This window comes from Ostrinia furnacalis, unplaced genomic scaffold (assembly GCF_004193835.3).
Source record: "Ostrinia furnacalis isolate ACB-3 unplaced genomic scaffold, ASM419383v2 OfSCF4045, whole genome shotgun sequence".
Lineage (NCBI taxonomy): Eukaryota > Metazoa > Arthropoda > Insecta > Lepidoptera > Crambidae > Ostrinia > Ostrinia furnacalis.
This window is the reverse complement of record NW_021134284.1, coordinates 271,254-291,515: the sequence shown is the minus strand read 5'-3', so window position 1 is coordinate 291,515 and position 20,262 is coordinate 271,254. Positions and strand designations below refer to the sequence as shown.

The 20,262-nt window shown below is 35.8% G+C and overlaps 1 protein-coding gene across 4 annotated transcripts in view; it reads left to right on the top strand.

The window, feature by feature from the left end:
- The window catches only part of IRSp53 (Insulin receptor substrate 53 kDa), a 172,302-nt gene that overhangs the window by 116,065 nt on the left and 35,975 nt on the right, over positions 1-20,262 (top strand). For all 4 annotated transcript variants that reach the window (XM_028312592.1, XM_028312593.1, XM_028312589.1 and 1 more), the window contains one exon: positions 6,443-6,503. The gene's annotated coding sequence lies outside the window, so the exon portion shown is untranslated. The remainder of the gene's footprint in view (positions 1-6,442; positions 6,504-20,262) is intronic.

The following is a 20,262-nucleotide window of genomic DNA, read 5'->3' as shown; positions in this document are numbered from 1 at the left end:
ACCTACGATTACATTGTTATGGAGTTTTCCTAATGTAAACAGCTTTTTTTTTCTTTTGTGCAACCTCCTTGTTTATTTAACAAGAGAGATGTTTGTCGATGGTTTTTATTTTTTCGAAAAACGTTCTATTATTTCAATTGTTTTTAAAGTACGTGTTAGGGGCGTTTTCAACAATGGAATGAAGTGGTGTTATTCACATTTTAGCGTCTTCTCTAAATGTTATCGACTCGTCAAATACGCGAAATCAAATTTCAATATCGTTGACATGTTCGGCGATACCGGAATAATAAAAAGGAGGAATACAAAAGGGGAAAGGAAACCATTGTTTCCAATATGTAATAAATAAAATTGCGTGTTTTCCTAAAATGGTGTTGGTATTGTATACTGTATCGCTTATATTAATCGAAGGATATTCTACATTATTACGATTTATTTTACTTACTTAAGTAAAAGCTAGAAGCTTATTGTTACTAAGTATTACAAAGCTTAATACTCGTATTACGAACGCAAAAAGCCGTATTGTTAGTATTTCGTCTATTCACCTAAGATTGCTAATTTCTTCTTAATAGTCTCGGATACAACTCTATAGTAGCAAAGATTTACAGTTACAGTCAATCTACTTTCAAAGCTAGACTATAAAGGTAATTGTTTGAAGTCTAAGGGCTGGAGTGGAGTCGACCTCAATTAAGTGCGCGACCGCATAGCTATCTGGCTGATCCTGACGTAATCGAGCAGTCGCCATGCTGCGATGCGAACGTGGATATATTGTTAGTGACAGTATTGCAATAGGGTAATTGACTTGGGAAAATATGGATTTTCAGAACTAGCATTAGATAGATATATGTATCTTTATTCCGAGAAAATTGTGCCCTGGAATTATTGGTTTTTGGTGTCAATCCAATTTTAATAGATCTTAGAGGGTGCTCCTGGACATAAAGTCTGTCTCTTTATACAATGGAGAGAAGTCAATATTATATTTCATCCCCCTATACTCTTAAATTCTTTGCGGATGCCAAGACAGTAGTAAGCTATCCCCTGGGACTTACCCAACCTTCGTTGTATGTCATTGGAGGCCAAACTGTAGATACTTGCCATTCGGGAGTAGGTACGGGAGTTGCAGTAGTGGAACGGAATGAGAGATGGAATCATTCCCGTACTCCTAGAAACAATCAATAGTTTATTGTTTCTAATTCTTAACTTACACAGTCCTATTCCAAATTACATACGTCGTCTATAAAGGCAATTATTGCGAGTCCTAAGTTAATGGAGATTAGTGAGCCTCAATTATGTGACCACATAGCTATCCTCCTCCCCAGTGAGGTAATCAAGCAGTCTGACTGTGAGATAATATGATTAAATTGTTAGTATTGGAAATCACAGATATAATATGAAGGTATCAAAACAAAAAAAAAATGGAAGATTAACTTGTATTTCAAGGATTATTATTATTCTGAAATGTTAAAAATCTAAAACACCAAAGATAAAGTTCTAAAGTTGTTAATAAAAGTATGATTTAATTAGTATTACAAGAGCTTTGTTATTTTTTGTAGCCACAACAGAATTATTTTTAACTGGAAGAAAAAATATGTCCTCTACTTTCTAGAATAATGGTCGCTCTAGTAATGAGAGTCGGTTATTTGAAAGTCTCGCATGCAGCTCGGCTGCCCATAAAACCGGGAAGAAGGGACAAAATCCCCCGTTTTTATCAACTCATAAAATGTCTAGCGGTAGACAATTTGGCTCTAAGACAAAATTCCACACCCTTGCGGATACGGTTAGTGCCTCCGGAGGTGTATGTCCTCAATAACGTAGCTTCATTGAAAATTTATACTGTCTCGGATTAATTTTTTAAACTTTTTACCCTCTTGTCGAGTTAAAATATGAGTTGGCGGTATAAAATACGATTACTGGGTAACCGTGCTGATGCTACGAAAAAAAAGTAAGTTTACTTAAAATACCGCAACGTGATTGTTGATCTTTATTCACATCATTTGCCTCCTTTTACCCCACCTATTTTAAAACTCTGGAAAACAGGGCTTTCTACAAATCATACAATTTGTTTTCGTTTCAAATTATTTTCGTGAGATATGTTAAGGTTTTCCAAACACGCGATCTGGGTTTAATTCGGCAATCAATCCAAATGATTAATCACTTTATCAACACGCTCGCGCTTTTATTATTCAAACTTGCCATGGTTCATCAATTCCACCATACAAAGGCTAATGTGAGTATAATGGGTTCATAAAAAATCGATGCTTAATTTATGTAGCAGGAGTTACGGAGTTTTTGCAAGCTCCATAAATTGGGGGAAGGGTAGCTACTCAGACAACTTAAGTAGATAGAAGCAGGAAAAGAGGGAAATGATCATGGTTCAACACAAGTGTCATTGCCACTGACAAAATAAAACCGAGAAAACTGTTTCATCTATGTAATCTAGGCAACTCTACTAGTCAGAAAAGCTATGGTCCAGCAAGTACCCAAGTAAAATTCATAGCAAACCATAAGAAAATGAATGAAAAGTGAAGTAACTTTATTCGTAACGTTAGCCTATTAAACGTTTCTCAAGGGTGAAAGAACAAAAACATAGGTCTAAAGTATTTCCAATAAGCATTTGTAATAAAAATTATTGTATCCTCCAAATCTTATTACTTGTTAAAGAAAAGATCCTCCTTTCTAATGCAGCGTCTATATGGCTAATTTATCTTTACGTGGTAGAGACAAAAATCGAGAGCTGTGTTAGCAAGCTGCTATGACTTGTTTGTCGCGCTCCCATTGATTTATTTTGTCTCATAAATCTGAAACGGATTAATCAAGCACGTTTTGTCAACTAGGCAATATGTCGGTTGTAAGTGCCCTATTGCGATGAAAAATAGGGAAGTGGGTTCGATTGTGTTCAGGGCCACGTAATAACTTATCTGACCCACAAACTTTTTACCATGGAGTTTGTTTTACAATCTTACTTTGGATTTTGGGACTATTATTGGGAAAAACAAGCTAGCAAAAAGAAGTCCGGGGATTTTATTTACTATTAGGTAAAGCTCTTAATATTGGCATACGAAAATGCGAATGTTTCTGTAAAATGCAAATAAAACTTCTTCTAAGGCTGGGTTGCACCATCTTACGTTAACTGTAACAAACGTCAAAAATCTGTCAAACTCCACACAAAAAACACAAGTTATCGTTATAGTTACGGTTGAAGTAAGGTGGTGCAACTCAGCCTTAATTTCCTTAAAATACCTGCTTAGGTAATTTAATGTTAAAAACACCCAGTTTTTAAGTTACTTACTTGTTTGTGTAAGTATCACAACTATTTTTCTGTTCATATTACCTATCCTAAGACAAAAATACGATTGATTCATACTTATTGCTAGCGTTCGTGCATCAATAAAAAACTTCGACTTCTGACTAAAAATAACTACCCCATTCAGTCCAGAAGTCACATTCAGTGTTTACAGTGGTCTCCACAGCGGATGTTAGTTTGTGCATTAATTTTATTTTATTGACAGTACCGCTCAAATCAAAGCCTCCAATTTGAATTTTGCCGTTTGAAAACCTGAAAATGTTCGCGTTTGAAACGAAATACAAACCGTAAGAAGTTTTAAAAGGAAAAATTCTGAAACGCGGCCGGCTCTTCCGGAAAAGTTTTTTGAGAAGTCAATTGAAATTTCTAAACCAAAGATTTTGGCAAAAATCTTAGAACTGATATCGGTGGAATATTAATTTCCTTGGCAACAACTTTTTCAGGATTGTAGGTACTCATGCTGAAAAGTTGTTGGGCATTGATCACATCAATAATCAATTTTTAAATTACCTAAAGTTCATTTCTTATTTGATTGGCATTGGCAGGCATTGGTTTTATTTTGAAGAAGGTATATCGGTATCGTACAAATTATAAGCCATTGACTTCTTTAACAAAATAATATTTGCCGGGTACATACGCACTGATTTGCCTTTATGCTCAGCATGCCTGTAGTCCTCACAAGTCTAATTTTAAAAGTAGGTACTGTGTACTTATTATTGTCACGTGACCACGTGTTATTAATATTAGGTACCTACAGGCAGGCGCTGGAAAAACATAATTATTTATGATGATGAAACTGATTACCTTGTCCATGCCACTTTTTTGGCACGTTCCTGTCGCAATATATACATAAATAGGTAGGTACACTGAAAAGAAAGATATGGTTCACAAATAATTTAATTTAAATTAATTAATTTGCTCAGTCCAAGCCATAAAAGAGTCAGGGTAATATATAAAATAAAACTAAAACCAATAAAAGACCGGTGAATAAACGCGTAATAAATTTTATAATCGATAACATTGGTAGTTAAAAAGATTAGTTCTTGTACACTCCTTAACCGCGTCGCCTTCAATTATCATTCGATTCTTGGGACGTACAGCAAAGACACATTTTGGTTGCAAAATAGCATCTATTTCAACGGACTAAGATGCCCCAGTGTTTAGCTTAAAGTGCTGTCGTCTGTAACAACGCGATCGTAACTCAACGTTAGTGGCCATAAAGGTGAGCGATAACCGCGCGTCTGCCGGCATAATAACCCCCAAATACCTAATAATTTCAACTTGACAGATTGTAGGCAGTATTTTCATTTTCCGGTAAGAAACACCCTGCCGTTAATTTTCATTGGTGTGGAAAATTTTTGGGGTTGTTTTTGTAATATTTTTAATAAAGTCGGTTATTAAAATGGTTAAATTATGATGCCAACAATTTTACTTGTATAAATAGAGAAAAAATATTTAAACCCAAATAACATTAATAAAAAAAAAAATTTGATGATTTCTAAAATTCATTCGTAAATTAACGTAGGTGCTTAGATATGATGGATATTATAACATTTTATCATATCCAAATATTTATTTTAACCTGTTTCTTGGTGAAACACGTATAACATAATTTATTCAGAGCCAAAGCAACACAATGACCTTGAATTTTGAGAAAGTGAATCAAATTAACCACCCGGGGAATGCGGAACAGATCCCGTGAATCCCGCAATGAATAACAATAATATGAATATCAAAGGAGGATTTTTGTTTAAAATGTTTTGCAAATAAACTTTATTTCCGTGTACTCGACGGGGCAAACAAAATGCCTTGTTGGCAATAAAAACAAAATGTTCGACTGGATAGCTTTGTTACAGCGAATAAAATTCATTTTACAAGAGTTTGTTTTTTAATCTTTGTAAAAAAGGTGTAGTTAAAATTTCTAATATTTTCCCGCAATAAAAAAAAGATTTGAAATTTAAAATGCATGTGTGTGTATGACACTGGTGGTCACGCCTATGCAAGCCATAAAAATGGAAAAAAAAAGAAACAAAGTTATGTTTCCTTACAGAGCGATTCGGTTTTCAAATTTTTAAACAAAGCCGGTCCCAATACCGCCCCAAAAGCACTGGCCAGTTGTAATTCACGTGGAATTGACATGTGATATTTTGAACGACCATAGAGCATGATCCCCATTTTTGTTGCTGGCCAGTAATAAGGACAAAATGCCGATGCGTGCCGCGAGCCCCGCCATTACGATGCAGTCCGTGTGAACGGAGTTGGCGGGCAGAATTCGTGATGCGGCTAGCGGTGCTCTAACAAGATTAACAGAACTATATTGGATGGCTATTGTACTAAAATTGCTTTTAGGGTAGACCTGCGGGCTATGTTTTAGAAACTGCTGGTAAAGTTTATGATTAGGGGTAATCGTACGATTAGATGGAAAAATCAAAAAGTAAACAAATAATTACAATGCGCTACCTATGGAATTTTACAAAGCTGACAAGTTCAGGCTCTCCGCAACTCAGCTAGCTCCGATAAGCTTGCCTATAGTGCGCGCGTCAATCTTTGCATAGCAAATGTAGAGTCGATTTTCCGAACGTCGTTCAACCGAACTACTGCTTAATAGCAATGTAGGATAAGCTATTCTCACACAAATAATCATGCTACTTACTAATGTTAAGAGTTAGTAACATAAATCAATATTTTTATGAAATACCTTACAAATTAAATTCAACCTGAAAAATATACTTACTTACTCCCTTTTCTCTATCCATTTTCCATCGACTTATTTTTCCCGACCGTCGTAAAGTCACAGTCAAAAACATGATCCCTCCTTCTGCAGTCGGTTCAAAAGGAGCAAACTACCAAACCGCACCCCAAATGTAGTAAGTTGTAAGTCTAAGCACGGCGTGCGGTAGGCGCGGCACGTCGCGGCTTAAACCGATTAGAGCGCGCGCGCACACAAACATTGGTTAACGCTATCGAACCTTTTTTAAATTGCCTCTTTCAAAATGTAATCTAATTAATTTGCGTCTGTTCTAATTTTAAACAGGCCAAGAGCTTCCTCGTTGTAGATTTAAAAAAAAAAAATAATGTTCCAATTTTAAATAGTGTTCTATTGTGTAATTGTAATTAATTTATGTTTTTCTTCTTTTTCAGAGCGCACGAAAGAGACTCGCTTCGTGAATCACCCACCAATCAACTCGTAGTAATAAAATAGGTATGTATTGATTGAATGAATCAGTTGTTTTTGTATTTAATTTTTACATGTCTTCTAGAGGTTTCCGAGTTAATAAAGCGTAATCGCTTTACACAATTAAGATCAATTTTCCTTAACTTATTATTATGACCACATCACATCGTATAAATAACAGCAAAAAAGATCATACTAGCATCCACTTCGACCGTAATAAAAGCGGATATCTCACGAACAATACTATGCAATGCAAATGTGAGATACAATCTAATGAAGTGGTTTTGTTTTTTATGAAATCGATAGTCGGCAATTAACGGCAGCCAATAAAGAAGTAACGTCGTGGAGTCCTGTGGCTGAAATGATGATGATGAATAAAGAAGTAAAATAATAGTAGTCTCACTTATAAATATTTATACGAGTATAGTTCTTCTACCTGCAAGTTGTGCAAAGGAATCAATAGAATTGGTGTGATGAAGAATGGCTAAACAACATAAACACTTTTTTTAATTACGATTTTTAAACAAAAATGTAATTTGATGCGTTCCATTCAGACAGACGTTTAAAAATTTTGTAAAATTAAAATAAAAAAAATATATTATACATACCATCTGCTTTGAACCTAACATAGAGATGAAGAAAACCCATGAAATAAAGGAAATTAATCGTATACCTACGCCCAAATTAGCCCGGATAAGGATATCTTGTACGCCTATCCTATAGCTGCCGAATTAAACCTGCTTAAAATGTGAGATTACTGCTCAATTGTGATGCAGAGCAGCCGTTATCTAATAATAAGCCCTGGGAACCAGCAGACGGCGTAAGCGCCGATACATGTATAACGAATGGCGCTTAAGCCGTACGCAGGTGCCATGGACAGTGCCGTAATTGCATTGTGTTTGATTCTATTATTTAGTTTGCCGCCGGCACTGCCGCGTTAATGAAACGAGTTTAAAAATAACGGCTCACCGATGGACGGGTTCATTTGAAACAGTTTATTTATCGGTAAAATTGTGTAAAAAGTAATTTATTTAAACTGATGCAGCTTTAGTAATTTACGAGAGTTAGCTTAAAAAAAAATAAGTTTAAAATAACTTATATGTTATAATACTGACTTACGTACCTCTGTCATATGATAGATTTTACTAACTCTTATTACTTATTAATGATGACACAAGCCTTTTTTTAGCACGACTCGCTTTATTTTAGACTTAATTTTGCGCGTCTTTCATATTTTCTAATAAGAAAAATTTCAATCAACACCTTGATACACTTATGCGACGCAATATGTAAGTTGTTTAAAAAAAACAATTAATATTTATTTATACATTTACGTAGGACTCTTAAATCGTCAGGTGTTACGAACAATAATTGCGTTGCGTTAGATTCCATTAGCGCGTTCGCGTTCGGCTCGCGAATCGCGATGGCGCGGCCGCGGTGCGACGCGATTAGCGGCGATCGCATGTAACAAACATCCAATACCTAAATATGTGGACAGACAATGGCATTACGGGTCCAAATTTTGGGAATTCTAAACAACAATTCAGTTCAAATCCTCCATTTGTGTCGCATGCAAGTTTTGCTATGAATTTATCCTACCTATAACCCGGTGGATTGTATACTAACGCTTTGTTTATTGACACTAAAATAGTGTTTGGAAAATTTGCAAGGTTTTTAGGGCCTATTTGAATATCGTAATATTCAATCTGCAAAAGCTATGTTATTTGTTAAAATCCATCAAGTTGGAAACAAGAGAACTTTATCTAATCACCTTCAGGCTATTTACCGATGTAGCAATTCCAGCAATTGTTTCCAATAGAATTACTTAGGACAATGTCTCTTTCAATCCTATTTATAACACGAGTAGCAAATTTTTTGTAAGTATAAAACACGGGATCAGTCAGACGATCCTCCTGATGAGTAACTCATTGTCGTTTAAGGATATTTTCACGTTTCAATAATGTTGAAAACAAATTACTTTAATGAAGCAAATGATAAATAAAACCCTAGCTTCTAGCTTGATAGTCACGTGGTAGGTAAGTGCTGTCACTACTCAAGTCTCAGTTTGAAGTTATAGAAGGAAGTAAAAAAATGTCCGTAAACCAAACATTGCTTGCGTTCGCCACTCACTCATCCCGCGAATCACACGTAATCCCCTCCATTGACCGCTGTCCGAATTCGAAGTCCAAGCGTAAACATCAAATAATTGCTACAAAACAAAATAAAGAACCTCGTAAGAAGTACACTCAACCCAGCACCTACTCCACTTCAGGCGGGCATGTCTAGAATGCAGGACTTACGTTAAGTGGCAATAAATCTAGCAAGGGGCAGAATGTAAACATATTCTTGGCGAGCGAGTCTGCCTCTGTATAATTCAGGTGCACAAATGAATGGGGTATATTTCTTAAAACAAACTTTACAGTGCGGTTTCAAGGAGGATAGTTCATTAATTTGTGAAGACGTTGACTGTGTAACCATAATGGGAGTATAAAAAGCAGGGCCGCAAACAAATACTATAAAATAAATTTAATCTCTACAATAAAGTAAGTACCTAGTACCTACTAGTACCTAATTTTGGATTTCTTCCAACGAAAATCTTGAAGTATTATGTCAGAGTTTTGGGCTTCGTTTCTGAAAAACTCAGCACTGGACAACACTAGTATGTATTATCATGTGCACGTAAAACATCGCAAGACTTTAATTTACCTGTTTACTTATAGCTAATGCTTAATTAAGATGTAAAAGTTTTCAATTGTTATCACTATTAGGTCTGGTATTTCGAAATATTTTTATAGAGCTCACTCAAGCAGTATTATTCTTGTTCAAATTTTACGAATGAGCCTACCGGATCTTATTCTAGTGTAATGTAACGAAGCAGAAACTATATTCTCGTCTATTGTTTCTACATTGTGCTAAATTAGTGTGCTAATTTGCCATTAACCTCGTTCAGATTCGGGGGGTTCAAAATAGGTAGATCTTACGCATGTGTCAGGAAGTTACTAAATACTCACTTAGGTAGGCATATGAAATACTTGATATTACCGCTATATGCATTGTGTTTCAGACCATTATTTATTATAGTTAAAGCAGGTAAGTATTTTCCAAAATACTCCTAAAATTTGTTACAAGTACTTCCAACTAACGTGTGTTTAAGCACGTGCATGGTCTATTAATCTAACAAGCAACAAACTCATTAACTCCCAAATACAGTTCAATATTTGGGAAGTGCACTTTTGCAGCAACTTACATATTTCGCAGAATACTTCAGAGGCAGGTATTCATATGGGGTGTATTCTATGCAAGGCAAACATTCTCCGAAGTTACGCTTCAGCCAAACCAACGCGTGTAGATCGCGTCGGCGATAGCGATCACTGCACGTGCATATTGTATACCAATGACATGACACGTTGATGTGAACTCATCGCTACAAATTCATACACTTCTGGGGGCGTAGTGTGAGTTTACTTCAAACGCATTCGATATCGATTGCGTAAAAAAGTGACAAATGTATGACGGATTTTACAGTGCTACAGAAGCTTTCAAGAACTAAAATATTGATTTTTTATAGCGCTCACTAGTGAGGACATTTAATGTAAACTCACACTAAGCCCTCCGATTGCCATCGCCATCACCACGCGTTGGTTTGGCTGAAGCTTTACAGAGGACGTCTATCCTCTACGGCTCACACAGAAGTTTGCATAACCGTTTAACCCAGCGCACTGGACGGAAATTGTCGGAAGTTAAATAGGAAATAACATTTCACATTTCCTGAAGCAATGACAAATTCAACTTTGAATAAAATAGGTTTGGTCACTTCGCTTTCCGAAACGAAATGAAGTCCTTTCAGATTCGACGGGGAAGCTTTAAAATGAGCTTTTATATTTACAACTCGTAAAATGACAGTGCCTATTTAAATTTCCTCGGTTGGCAGAGACTGTGGTCTCGAAATTTTCTGAATCAGATTAAGTGCTTACAAAAAGACTAACATTAAATGAGATCAGACCTAAAATAATATTAAGACATTCCTCATTGAATTTTGGCAATGAAATATAAAGAGGCATTGAATCTAGTATTTGAAATATAAATGCTAGAATGGAACAAAAGCGGTCCAAAATTGGTAGTTCAATTTAACCCTGTCGTGTCCTGTTTCCGCCTGCCAATTTATTTGGGACATTATCGCAATATGGCAAGACGTCGCTAAGCTGGCCGCCACAACGGAAATATTTTCAGATTTCCTCGTGAACGTTAAACAACCTTTATATTCAGTGTAAGCGGTTTAAGTCTGCAGGTGGTAAAAGCAGACAGGTGAAAGGTTCGCGCCCTCTCAACTAAGGTCTTAGTGGCGTGGAGCTAGCGCGGCAAGAAGAGCTAATGATTGCATAATAGTAACTTATAACTCGCTCTAAGAACTTTACGTGTTACACAAGATTAGAAGCCGGAGGAAAGCCCGCGTGCACAGAATATTTTCCCAGTTAATCCACTTTACACTTTATAAAAATAGGACGTAGCGTACACAACATAGTGTGACTAAGTAATTGGCTAGTGTTATGACGGCGTAGTTTTCCGCAATCTCAAGTACGAGTTAGTAAGCCTGTAAAGGGGTTTATAATGTAAGTAGATATGCAATAGTAGTGCATGTAATAAGAAGTAAAGGTTAAATGTTTGTTTTAAGAAACTTGCATTCAGGTTTCTCCTCCCCTGGAAAAGAATGGATATTATCTTGAAGCTTCTTTCTTCCTGCACGTTTAATTATCTGTATTTAGTTTAATAAAAAAATGTCTAAAATATTACAAAAATAATAACAGTAGCTTTTACTGAGACCACAAGCTTTAAAACAACTTATCTATTCTAGAGACAAAGTTCATCTTGTGATAAATAATTAGAATGTCGTCTGAATTAAAAAAAATAGCTTACTAAAGAGTTAATAATTTGAGCTTGAGGTTACGAAGTCGAAGTTCAAGTTAACTGCAATTAATGTAAACGTCACGTAACGATTAAAGCCGTCTCTCCACCGATGCGAGCACTGATTAATATTTCCACCGTAGTGCGAGAACTTTAATAAAATAGCTCACATTTTCCCTTCGCGCGGTCACGTTTTACGCAATGTGGTTAGACTGCTTAATTCATTCATCTCATATCGTACATAATATATCGTGTAGTCTATAAATTTTGTCGTAAAAAATAAATTGGAATTACATTACCGCGGCCTGAAAGACCACTCCCCAGTTGCATACTTAGGTACAAATTTTAGTTTTGAAATGGATTTTTCCTTTATTCAGGTTTCAAAATACTTGAAAGTTAGATTTTAAACATTCCATTGTTTTTACTATTTCATTATTATTTTATTTAATGGGTTCGTAATTCGCATCCGCTGACGGCAAATACTCAATCCGTTATCATCGCATCACGTAATTTTAAAGTAAATATTATGCTGAACTAAAAAGGTTTAAAAGCACAAAAAATAAGTAAACTACAAATCAAGACATTTTTTTTATTATGTTTATGACCCATAAAGTCAATTATTCACAATAATACAATGCCAAATGCCCTCAATTTTTTTTTGCGTTGTGTACATTTAGGTAATACTATGTAGCTATATGTGTGCCCAGGGAGAGGTTCGTTGTATGAGCGGCCTGACAGGCGTGCAATCTCGCACGCGGCCGGGACATAATCTTAGCTTTAAGTTGCTACATCACACCCGCTCCGCGCTGGAAGCGGTGGCTTGCCAGAAAATGTTTTCCAGGCATGGCTTTTACAGCGAAGTGCCAGAATTTTAAATTAACAATTTATTTATGATCGTGAATAGGTTTTGTAAAAGCTTCTCCTAACAAGTTTTTCAAAGTGTAGTCGCTCGTTAACTTTACACTAAATTCTTAAATCCAATAAACTCGGTTATCACTGGCCAGCTATCAATTTCATTTCTTTTTTTTTTTTGTGTGTGTGACAGTGACAGTAGAAATACTGACCTACTTACAAACTATTTATACATGCTCTTACCTTACGTTCATTAAGGTAAACGCGTCCTTTAATAAATTCACACGCACTTAAGCAATTATTAATTCACCGTATGTAAGGTATTAGCGTAAGTTGTACAATGTTTTCTAATCACTGGCAACATTCCGAGCAACAAGTTAAAAGTAAACCCGTGTTTCAGTTTAAAACAGTTACCTTGTTGGAGGCACACCTTCCTGCGGATACCGATTCTGTTGAAACTTTTAATTTGTTGAAGGAGTCGGATTTCGCACCTAACAACGTTCTTACGTGAATGCGCTGTGTGCATTCTCAGCTTTAAGCCGTTGTGTAATGGATAATTAGCTAAAACAACTTCAGTATAAATAACGAGTTATTTTCTGCAAGTACCGGGGCTTATCAAATTTATAAGAGACAGAAAAAAAAAGTTTATTTTTCCTATGAAAATTCGAAATAATTCCACATTCCAAACAATCGTCTTTTGTTTTCAGAGAAAAAAACAAAATTAAGTGATGGCCGTTTTCGAGTAATTTTTTTCTCTTTTACTGTTTATTTTTTGCCGACCAGTACTTACGACTTGCTATGGTTTTCCACAAGTGTACACGCATACTTACCTTACAAAGTTGTTACAAGTAATAAAAGCAGATTCCAAATAACGATCATTTGCGATTCGAAGGCTGTTCCGTGGAACAATAATGGTAATCAAACGTATTCACAGAATCAGGAAATTGTGGTATTGATCAAAAATTCAATTTTGTGTTTTCGTTATCCTCATCAATTACTTTTATTGACGGAGTTGAGGTTATGTAGGTATCTATGTATTGATATACCTTGATGGATCTGACCGGATTTTATCTTGCTGAATATTATTACTTTGTAAAGCTATGAAAGAATAAAAATATAAGAATTGGGACTGCCTCATGATAATAAATATTATTGAAGGAACTTTGTTTATTTTTTTATGTGAAAAGAGGCAAACGTTTGTGTTTTTATAATGCAAAAATAAATAACCAGCATTTACTATTTATTTATATTTTATTTTGCAATACCACAGTTTACCTTAGTGTGTAAAGTTCCCATCTACTAATAAATATTGCGTATCCAATGCATTTTTTCGCAGACTCGTTATTTGCGACTTTAATTTAGCCCCGCAAATACCTGGCAGTGTTAAAAAAGAAATTGCAATAAGGGCGCAACCACAAATGATGCGCAATATCGCAGACCAATAAGCTCTCCTAAACAACGGTTAAGGCGAGTCCAGACACGTTGTTTTTTGCCCGCGGTTATCCTCTCATGATTTATGCTGTGCCTGCTCCGAATATGATTATGGTGCGTGTCGGAAGTGCCCTTAATGGATATAAACGTCGTATTTAACTTGCGGTAAACACCGGCTTTTTGTAGGCTTTGTACTGCTCAATTGACAGTAAGTTATGAGCTCGTTACGGACTCGATCGGTGCTTATCGGCTGCCGTATCCAATCCCATGTTTTTATGATTGATTAAAGCAAAGGAATTTATTGCGTGCTGCTTTTGTTTTTTGTGGCTGTGATTGTGTCGAGGTCGTCTATGGTGATATGTTAATTTACATTTCCGTCATTTGATTTTGATAAATCTCTAGCAATATCGTTACGACACTGCTAGGTAAAAAAAATCTCTTATTTCTCAGAAAACATATTAGATTGAAATTGAAATGGTTTATTTATGATGCGTTTAATTTGATTAGACGAGAACTATAGTTAATGGTGCGATAAACGAACCAGAAATAGATCTATTCTACAGATTAAAGTAAAAGTTATAAGGATATAAATCTGTTTTGTTCCACTTGTTGCTTAGTAAAAACCTTGGAACTGAAAAGAATAAACATAGAACATTAATGTAATTGTAAATGAAGCAGTCATAAATGAAGAAAGCAATTTATACCGTGTTGTTAAACTGAATGTAAAGGCTATCAAATCATAATCGCCTGAGACGATATTAGCTACAATCAGCTACATCATCTTCCATCAGCTCATTCAATACGAATCACCTTTAATACAAATTAACGATCGCCATCAGGCGCGGCTATAAAAAATAAATAGATAACATTACGCGGCATTAAGGTCAATGTTTGAAACGCAGCTTTCGCGATATAAACGGATCGGCTTTCGTTCGCAAACCGGTTGAAAGGTCGAGGCCGCCGAAATGCTATAGGTCCAGCCTAGGAATGCCGACGATGTGCGTTGAATAACCATTTGTATTCAGAATACTGATATTTCAAGAAATCCGCCGAGCAAAATATTATTCGCAATATCCAATATTCTACGCTCTATTACATTATATCCAGTTAATCTCCTGATAACGTCTACAAAATTCTCGACCCGTTTGACACAAAAAACATCGTTGCTAGCAAACGAAACGAAACTTTCCCGAACTTTGGTAAGTACAGTTTTATGTCATAACTAACTTGTATAGATGATACAGCAAAAATTCCCTCACGTACTACCACGATATTAACGTTGAACTCCTTGACGGCCGTGTATCGTTCGTTAGCTCCAGCCGGCAACCCGCTAATGAGGAAAAACGCTCTTCACAATGATACTAGACTGTAACACGAACTTCCCTTTGCTCCTAAGCAAGTTTCCCGCACAATTAACCAGCCTTATACTCTGATTTTCCGTGATTCATGGCCCTTTGTAAACTTAATACCGGCCAATGTTATAAATACCACTCTTTTTAAAGCCTTGAAACAACATTGTTCCCTTAAAACAATAATTAACGTTCAAAAAACAGCTACAAACTCGAAAAACTTTGAGAATAGACCTTAATTATTTTATAACCACCTAAATTAAATAGACGCCCACCCAAAATAATAATAAAACTTTATCGTATCCTGATATTCTGCAGCGTGACATTTACTTTGAAAGCCCCAACAAAAGTGCTTCGTATTTACGCGGTTCAAACATCGAAAGTGTTTGTATAGGGACTTTGTATTTGTGATGTTTTTTGCGAATTCGCTGACGCGTGTGTGATATCAGCTATAAACATTCGTTATAAGCTCCGAGATCCATAATACAAACACGCTCGTATAAAGTGTGTCGCTTTATTTGTTTTCTTTGAGTTCATATTACTGATTTAGATACATACATAAGCATTTCTTTACGTATTCACTCGAACGAACTGCACCAGTGCGCCCATAAAAATATTTCAGGAAACCAATTTACTTACATGGATTTTTCACTCTGAACCGCCAACGGTCATTGCATTTCATTCGATTTATATGCAAGGTTTATCCGGAATTGGATTATAAAACTCGCAAAATGACTACGGCAAATTAGGATTTTATCAGGAAAGCAAAGGTATTTTAGCAAACGATAAAATTCGAAAGCGATATAACATGCCCCATTCTATGAACAGAATGTCTGGAGTCGTAAACATTTCGCTGTTTTATGGGGTTAAAGAGCTTCCACACGCACCTAGGCGCATCTGCTGACATAAAATTTTGGTGTTTGCCAATTTTCACGCGACTCATAAAAACTTAGCGAAGACCGCCAGCTAAGAACAAGCCGCGTCAGAAGGGGAATTTTCCTGTGTTTTTCGGTCGCGTTAACAAGGGGCTCCTACATGACCGGAATATTTTTGTCACCAATTTCCTTAGGCGAACGGCTTAACACCCCGGAAAAAGTTACTTAGACTTACCTGAGCTCTTCGGGCCTTGTCAAGATATCGTATGTTTTATGGACCCTGCTTGCGTACGGTTGCTATATTTCTTTTTCATGTCTTCTTTGCTGAAAAAGCGATTTTGTTTACGATTATTTTATGTAATGGCATTATTGGAACGAGATATTTTTGTTTATATTATACAATCGATTCTGATAAGGAATTCCCGGAACGAAACCCAATTTCAGTTCAGTACATAGCAACGATAACGATACTTGAGATATTCTTCAACATTTCGACGGCACTGGTGGGTTGAGGCCTATACATCACTTAAAACGACAGAGCATAAATCTATGGGGGCTGTCTACTCGTTATTTGTAGTCGCCACGTGAACCGCCGGTTTCGGGTGAATATTAACGATATCGGCAATTTTCCGCAAGCTTAGTCCCGTCGCAATTTTTCGCCAATTGAGCAATCGTATCGTGTCGCAGGGGCGTGAAGCCGCCAAACAGTATTAACTGCCTCTAAAACGTGCGACAGACTTTTAAACTGTCGTGCTGTTCGATGTCTCACTAGACGTGCGGAAGAAACGGGCATAAATATGCAACAATTGGCTTTACTAATTTCCATTTTAGATTAAGCCGCCTCAAGACGCCTCTTGTTTAATGTGCAAAAGGCAGTTTGACAGCGAACGTGAAAGTTGTCCACTTTGCCCGTTTAATGTGGGTGTTACGTCGTGCTTGTCTTGAGATAGGAATTCGAAGATGGATGTTATGTTGTAGTGTACACGAGATACTTAATTTGACAACTAGTGCATAACACAACGATATTGATAATAATCAAGAACAGCTACAAGCGCTTGCTACATGTGCAGTAATCTGTGTAATTGACTTAACATGAGTAAATTTCATAACGTTACGCGTTGTGTTACTTCGTTGCTAAGAAGTTTATTTATTTGTTGATAAAAGATATATTGCCTGGCTATTTAAATTGTTTTGAAAGGGAGCAAAGGCTTTGTACTATTTGTCTCTTTAAAAAGTGAAATTGTATTGAAACGTACGGTACGGTAGGGCCCCGCACAATGTTATGCTTTGTTGTCATGGTAATAATAGCTCCGAAGAATTCCCGTAGATTACCGTTACAGGAGCAGGCACACAATGGTCCCTCCTTTGCTGAGTACACACAAATACGGCAAAGGTAAGGGAAATTGTGGGGAAAATAGGTTTTATGGTGCGACTCCTGCGGGGCTGGGAAGGTTAGAATGGTGACAGTTGAACAGTGGTTCACGTTATTTGATGCAAATTCTATTGGGATAAAATCGGATCAAAAAGAGATATTATAGATCAAAAACTATTTGATCTTATTATATGGTGAATCTTATTAAAATAGTGTAGGTACTAACAATATAATTTAGCTTGAAATTTTTTCTCCTCTGGTAGTGTGTTCTCCAAAAATTACTAAGGAGATCTGGATGATCTTTACAATACTCAACTAAACGACAGCATCTAAAAGCAAACGTTGCAACGAAACAAAAATGCCAGTTGTCTAAACGAGGGAAAAACGCTTGTACCGTAGCGTGCACCATTTTGTACTTTACCCATTCATAAGCCGGGCATTGTTGGTTTACGTACAGTTTCCAGCGCACTTTCCCCCGAGCCGTAACCTGTCCAATCTCGCGGTGTCACACGCACGCGCCCGGTAATTCAGCCAAACTGCAACAATCAACGGGTGAATTTTTTTGCCTACGCGCGTTGATGGTTAAATGAAATTTACAATCGTGTAACGATGATGGTTAATTTTATTATTTTGTACAACAATTCTTTTTTTAAATACGCGTTGCATCATGTAACAAGAATATAACGGACAAGAATGCAATAATAATAAAAATACAAAAAATACTAATAAAAATTGAGTCTGATTGATGTTACCTTTATTTTTAATTTGAACGCTTGTACTAAATAAAGAGTTGTTGAAATAAATAGATTTCAAAACTTATGTTGTAAATAGCAATGTACCTAATGACTAACGAAAACAGGTAAAGCAATTAAATAATAATACAGATCACCATAAAAATAATTTAGCCACACGCTTTATGCCCGAACACTTAATATGATTAATAGTGGTAATTTCCAAAATAGTCTGCATTGCTCGTTAATCCTCTCCACATGATAAACTATAATGCAGGGAATCAATCATTAGGTGCTTACTGCATTAGCTGCTCACCCAGGACGGTGTGAATGATTGAAAACGAGGCTCGTCACAGTGACGGTACATCATAGCAAATTTCCCAGGAGTGATTGGGAATCTCATTACTACCGTCCACATGTGTGGGTGACAGATGACTGATCCGCCCTCTCGGACGTATGTTACAGGTTTTAAAAAGTTTCGAAGTTAGCAAATTGGTTTTAAGTTTGACTAATAACCGTGCCATGGCGTGAATTTAAAAAAAAAACTATTTTACCCAACTGCAGGAGGGTTAGGTTTTTGAATTTATAACACGAATGAAATGTAAAAAAAATAAAGAAATTTGAATTGAACTGTGAAAATATTAAATAACCTACTAATACTTACAGGATTGACCCAGCACAAAAGGACAAAAGTCTTCGAAGTATGAAATTACAATTACAAGTCCCCGAAATTTGATTCGATTAATTTCGAGAGCTTATTGGTTTAGTCATCCGAAATAACGATGTTTCTCTTAAGAAAAGTATTCAATAAAAGGTACTAATTTCAAGGCTCACATTTTGGAACGAATTAGAATTATATTTCAAGAATACACTTGAATAAACTAGGTACAAGATTTTACTAATCTATGAAGCTAATTAAGTATTATTACTTACTTTGGCGTGTTATTTCAATAGACTACAAGTGGGAGTTGAAACTTCAATATAAATTAATTAATTGGGTTCTGAGTTTACGGATACTGAACAGGGAATTATGATTAAATCAAGGACTCTACAAAAGAAAATAAAAGTAGGTAAGTTGTTTGTTGTTGTATTTTTTGCAATAAATAATTTTCATTAAAAAATTGAAGCAAAAATTGTAACAAAAGTTCTAAAAAAATACTTATATTATAGACACAATCGTATTTATACGTTATGCAATGTAATTGCTAAGAATTCGTTAATTAATTTTTTTTGTTCGTTTTACTAGCCGACCTGAAAATAAAAGCATGTTCTAATGGCAATCACATCTAAATAATACTAACTCATGTAAACGAGTTCAAAACTAATAACCGACTAGAACCAGAAGAATGTTGATAAGGGCAGGTGGGTGAGCATTTCTGGCATATTTCCGTGGCCCATTCGGCGCGGCGGCGTTTTGCCGGCGAGGCGGGCTGCAATTTAATTATTATTGTAATTACAACAAGTACGCCCCGAGCGGGTTTTTGCTATTCGAGCGTTACATCCGTTAAAACTACCGCCGATATGGGTGAAATTGTATTACTGAAAAAATGGACAGCTGACATATTTTGTTTTAAAATAACTCAACTTTGATTAAGTGGATAATTTTGTATGTTTCAAAATTATTTGTAGACCGCTCAATGCTTGTAAAGTTTCAACTTACACAATAATGTATTGAATTTCAAAATTTGTGCGCACAAAAATATGTATTATTTAGTTAAGTAATTTATTGATACATGTTTTGTTACATTTTATAGATGACGACACCCAATTTGCCAGAAACATTTTTGCGTCAACAGTAATTAAAAGTTGTGATAAGTAGCAAACATTTTTTCAGTGTATGTATTATACTAAATTGGCCTACTTAACAAGCCAGAAAGTTAACAATCTACATAACTTAATAAAGTGTATAATAAGTCGAAGTTATAACGAGCTTAATTCAAATAGAACATTATGTTATATTGTAGTAAGTAGTAACGTGTACTAACTGTTAAGGTAAAAATCTGAATATTGAAATATTTTTGTAATCTATGGCCATAAGGCTTCTGTCCAATACGATCAGTCATCCACACATGACAATTCTGAATATACGTCAAAAAGGGCCGCGCGCGCAATTTTCGCGCGCTTTTATGACAGTTTTTTTTTTGTAAAATAAATGGAAATTATGTTATAATCTATTTAGTATTTGAAATTAGATCTCCTACTTTGTACAGTACAAACACTGTTGCGTGTTATAACCGTAAGACTAATGAAGAACGCGTTAACGTAACGCCTTTG